Source organism: Anopheles gambiae, assembly GCF_943734735.2.
Source record: "Anopheles gambiae chromosome X unlocalized genomic scaffold, idAnoGambNW_F1_1 X_unloc_61, whole genome shotgun sequence".
Taxonomy (NCBI): Eukaryota; Metazoa; Arthropoda; class Insecta; order Diptera; family Culicidae; genus Anopheles; species Anopheles gambiae.
In genome coordinates this window covers 15,001-20,000 of record NW_026902672.1, presented here as the reverse complement: position 1 = coordinate 20,000, position 5,000 = coordinate 15,001, and the positions used below count along the sequence as shown (strand labels likewise).

Here is a 5,000-nt window from a genome sequence, read left to right as displayed (position 1 = left end):
TCGTCCAGGAGGAGATGCAGCGGGATCATTCCCGCAAGCACGCAGACTGCATCGTGAGAAGTTGTCCTGAAAGAAGAGATAACTCGCTGGACTACTGGCCGGTAAAACCGACGTAGCCATTGTCTACGGTTAGCAAATCTAAGGGTATGACACCAAATGGGCGAGGCATACCGGACCTTCGCCACAACAGTAAGAGCAATTGCTCGCCTAGCATTACTACTCGGACCTGCCTTATTAGGCATCATCCTTACCAAGGTGGTCCATAACTTCGTCGCTCTCTCCACCGCATACCTGATGTGTGAAGTGTAATCGAGGCGGTCATCTAAGACCATCCCCAAATACTTTAAGCTGCGCGACGAATGTACTACGTGATCACCTACCCTGATAGCCCCATGCTGTACCCTCTGATGGGAACTGACCATGATAAACTCGGTCTTGGTCGGGGCTATCTTTAATCCGTTGTCGGTCATCCATCTGTCGATGATGCGAATCTGGCTGGAAACGAGAATTTCAATATCATCAACACAATTACCTTCCACCAACAATACTATATCGTCTGCATAGCCGATAATCCGTGCACCTTCCACCATTGCAACTCGTAGGACTCCGTCGTACATGAGGTTCCATAACGTTGGGCCAAGTACCGAGCCTTGAGGTACACCCGATGTGACTGCAATCTCTGCCGGTCCATCTGTGGTATCATACATCAGCACACGATTCCTAAAATAATCACCAATGATATCATAAAGATACTTAGGAGTGTTAATTCTCTGTAAAGCATTTGCAATCGCCAACCACGAAGCACTGTTGAAAGCATTAGTAACATCTAATGTAACAACTGCACAATACCGTCCACTGTATCGGTTTCTGCTTCTAGCTACCGAAACAATGTCCACTACCCGTTGAATCGCATCAACCGTTGATCGACGACTTCTGAAACCAAATTGGTCATCAGACAGTCCGTTGACCTCCTCGATGTGTGCATTTAACCGTTGCACTATGATGCGTTCTAAACCTTTACCTGCCCCGTCTAGTAGACAAATGGGGCGAACTGAACCCGGTTCCCCTGGTGGTTTGTTCGGTTTCGGTATTAACACCAACCTCTGCCTTTTCCACTCATCGGGGAACTTCGCGTTCTCTAAACAGCCTTGGTAAACCCTGCAAAATGCATCGGTTGCAGTCAACATACCAACTTTCAGCGCCTCATTCGGGATACCATCTGGTCCCGGCGCCTTCTTGTTAGGTAGTCTCCTGGCAACCGCAAGAATCTCATCATTAGTTACCCTTTCAAACTCTCGTGGCTGATCGATACGATATTCAGGCCACACCGTATTTGGGTGAGTAGGAAAAAGCTCGCTCACCACTTCCCTAAACTCGTCCAATGTCATGGTTCGGGGTCCAATCGAACCCTCGGCCACTTTCTTGAACGTATGATATACAATACCAAATGATGCGTTGTTCGCTGTTCCCAGGAACTCTTTCCACTTCCTCTGTCGGGTATGCTTGATCAATCGCTTGAGGGCATTCCTTGCCACCTTGAACTCGTCCCTAAAAGAAGAATAGAGATCAGTATTGAATGCTCTTTGCGCTAATCGATCGCGGTGTTTGCACTCTTTGCGAAGTGCCTCAATCTCTAACGTCCACCAAAATGCACTCTTGTTAGGAGTGTACCTCTTACGCTTAGTCATCGTCGCATTACACGCCGTGACAAGTATACGCATTAAGTCTTCGCTTGTTGTGACCTCTGTCTCAAAAGCGGCTTGCATCATAACTTCAAATATATCTTTGCTAAAATACTTGATGCTCCATCCCGTTATGGGTCGGGACAAGTTACGCACGCTTTGCGTCTCAAGATCTATTCGTATTGCACGATGATCAGAGTTCATATAGCCAGATAACACCTCCCACTTAAATGATCTTGCAACTGTTCTGCTCGCAAAAGTAAGATCAACTACTGACGTACGCCCTGGTCCAACATAAGTTGGGGTGCTGCCGTCGTTCAATAAAATAGCGTCAATCTGCGCAAAGGTTGATAAGACCAACTCACCTCTTCGTTTCTGGGTTTCTCCACGCTCGCCAAGTTGGTTGTTCCAACTTGCTGACCAAGCGTTGAAGTCCCCCCCGATAACGAATTTGTGGATACCGGTTACGGCCATTACCGTGTTATCCAACATGTTCTGAAACTCTTCCATACTAAATCTAGGTGGCGCGTAAACGCTAACCACTCGCATATCACCTATGTCAACTATCATTAAACCCTTCAGAGCCTTACTGACTACCTTAACTGGTAAGTCCGCGTTAACCACTACCGCTGCTGTGTTATCGTCATTGCGTAACACTTTGACGTTGGTTGTTGCCAGATACGGATCTGCAATCAACACTATATCCGCAGATTCTTCCCTAATCGTTTGCCACATTAACTGAAATGCGGCATAACTATGATTCTGGTTATGTTGTAGCAACCTAACCATTATGATCTAATCGTTCGCCTTCTAGGACACATATAGCTGCCCGTTGCGTGAAGGTTCTGTGACCTCGTACCGCAATCTAAACACTTGACAGAGTTGGTACAAGCTTGCTTCTTGTGTCCACTCAAACCGCATTTCCAGCACAGATTACTTCTGTCTGGTTCCCTACAATGGTAGCTCGTATGGCCTACCTTCCAACACTTGTAGCATTTCTGCTCTTCCATAACCTCGCGGATATGGCATATCGACCAACCAACTTTCAGCTTTCCCAAATTCAGGAAGCTTTGAAAGTCTGGCAGCGATACGTTGATCCGTGCCCACTGCGTACCGGCCGCGCGGCCTTTCTTCATTTTGATTCGATCTATTTCAACCTCGATGTTGAGCTGTGCTTTGACAGACTCCGCAACCTCCTCTGGGGGTGGTAATTTCATCGAGATGCATGATCTCAATCATTTTAGAAGGAGCTAGCGTTCTCACTGACGCCTTGCCCTTCACCGCTTCCTTAACCTTTGGGGCAATTGCACTAGCAGAACTACCCTGCTTAAGTTCTAGCAACATGCCTCCATTCTGGGCCCGTCGGACCTTGGAGATTGTCTCTCCAACCGATTTCAGAGCATCGGAGACTGCTTCATTTCCTTGAGCAATTTCGCCAGCTCCTCGGAAGTGCAGTCCGATCAGCAGAGCCTCAGGCCGCTTCCTGGGCTTATTCTGCTTCTTCTTGCTCTTCTTCTTCTTCCTCTTATTAATGCTACCCTCATTAATATTCGGTCCGTTTCTCGGACTTGGAATATTTTCCACCGCTTCCCTAACAGGGGTCAACCTCGATGGTTGTTGTTGTTGTTGCAACCTTTGCAACCCACTTGGACCAGGCTGTTGGTCATCAGCCACTGGTCTTCTGCCTTTTCGCGTTTGCGGCCCGAATCCATCGTTACCGTCAAACGACGTTTGCGTTTGACGGTCGAGGACCTGCTGCATGCGATTAACGGCTCTGTACCTTCGAAATTCGGACATTACCTCATCGAGGAAGTCCATCATTACCGTTACTAGCGTAAAATGGGAAGACTCATCATCGAGTTTACTTATCCCAAAACGCATAGCCTCCATCCGATCTTGAAGATCCATGAACGCCTTGGTCCGGATCTTTCTTGTCCACCCCCTTGGTCTTTTTGACCTTCTTAGTTTTAACGTTACTCATTCTATTGGGCTCAAACTCAGGCCCGCTATCCGCGTCTGTTTATGCAGTCTCCTATTTGGTTCCGTGGGTGGCTATGAAACAGGGAGCTCCACGCGAGGGTTGGCCCGCGCCCTTATGAGACGACGGGGCTCAGTGCCGAACCGGAGCAAAGTGGGGGCTGAACCCACCCACACCTGCATTTGCCATAGAGCGTATCGTATGGCGACAGTCTTGGAGCGCTACCTAAGACTTGCTAAGTTTTAATAGAGCGGTGACAGAATCCCCCTTAGCCCTCCCCCGTTTCAAGCAGGTTTCACCCTGCTTTACTAAGGGTTCGGCGGGTTCATCCGCCAGCCCGTTTCGGCGGGTTCATCCGCCAGCCCGTGTACATCCTAGTTATTCCATAAACCGTACCCTAGTCTAATCCGCGCAGAGGGCTATTATCCTCTCGAGTTCAGTATCCCACTTGACAGAATGTAGGGTGTGGCGACTTAACACCACACCCTCCCCTGCGACGTTGTCATGCTCAACGGCCGTCTTCACCGCCACCGTTAGCTCGGGGCCTCGTCAACTTAATGACGGGCCCCTACCCCCGCCCGGCACCGCGTGAAGGTGGGTGGTCGGACTTTGCCGGGCGCATTTGGCTACCTTAAGAGAGTCATAGTTACTCCCGCCGTTTACCCGCGCTTGCTTGAATTTCTCACGTTGACATTCAGAGCACTGGGCAGAAATCACATTGTGTCAACACCCACCCGGGGCCATCACAATGCTTTGTTTTAATTAGACAGTCGGATTCCCTCAGCCGTGCCAGTTCTGAATTGGCTGTTTGCTGTGCGACCGCGGGCACGGGCCAGCCTACCTTGCGGCAGGTGGAGCACCGGTCCCGGCTGGTCGCACCCAGCCTTCAGAGCCAATCCTTGTCCCGAAGTTACGGATCCAGTTTGCCGACTTCCCTTACCTACATTGATCTATCGACTAGAGACTCTGCACCTTGGAGGACCTGCTGCGGATTCGGTACAATCTGTTGAGAGTGTGCGTTATTACCATATAAAGTGTGCCCCAGTCTTCGATTTTCACGTCCAAGAAGAGTGCATCGACACGGCAGTTGCGGCGGCCGTGCTCTACCAGACCGGTCCAACCATATCTCTCTGTGAGTGACTTCCATGGTCGGTGTGGCTGTAAAACAGAAAAGAAAACTCTTCCGATGCCTCTCGTTGGGCTTCTCGAAGGAAAAGGATTCATGTTGCCATGAAGCTACACACTAACCGTTCGGGTGCGGACGAGCTAAACCCTACTAGGCTGGCGCAAACGGGTACTCAACAGGCTCCGGAATGGTAACCGGATTCCCTTTCGCCGAC

At 49.6% G+C, this 5,000-nt stretch overlaps 1 pseudogene; it reads right to left on the bottom strand.

Annotated features, from left to right (window-relative positions):
- The window catches only part of LOC133394850 (large subunit ribosomal RNA), a 9,243-nt pseudogene that overhangs the window by 2,329 nt on the left and 1,914 nt on the right, over positions 1 to 5,000 (bottom strand).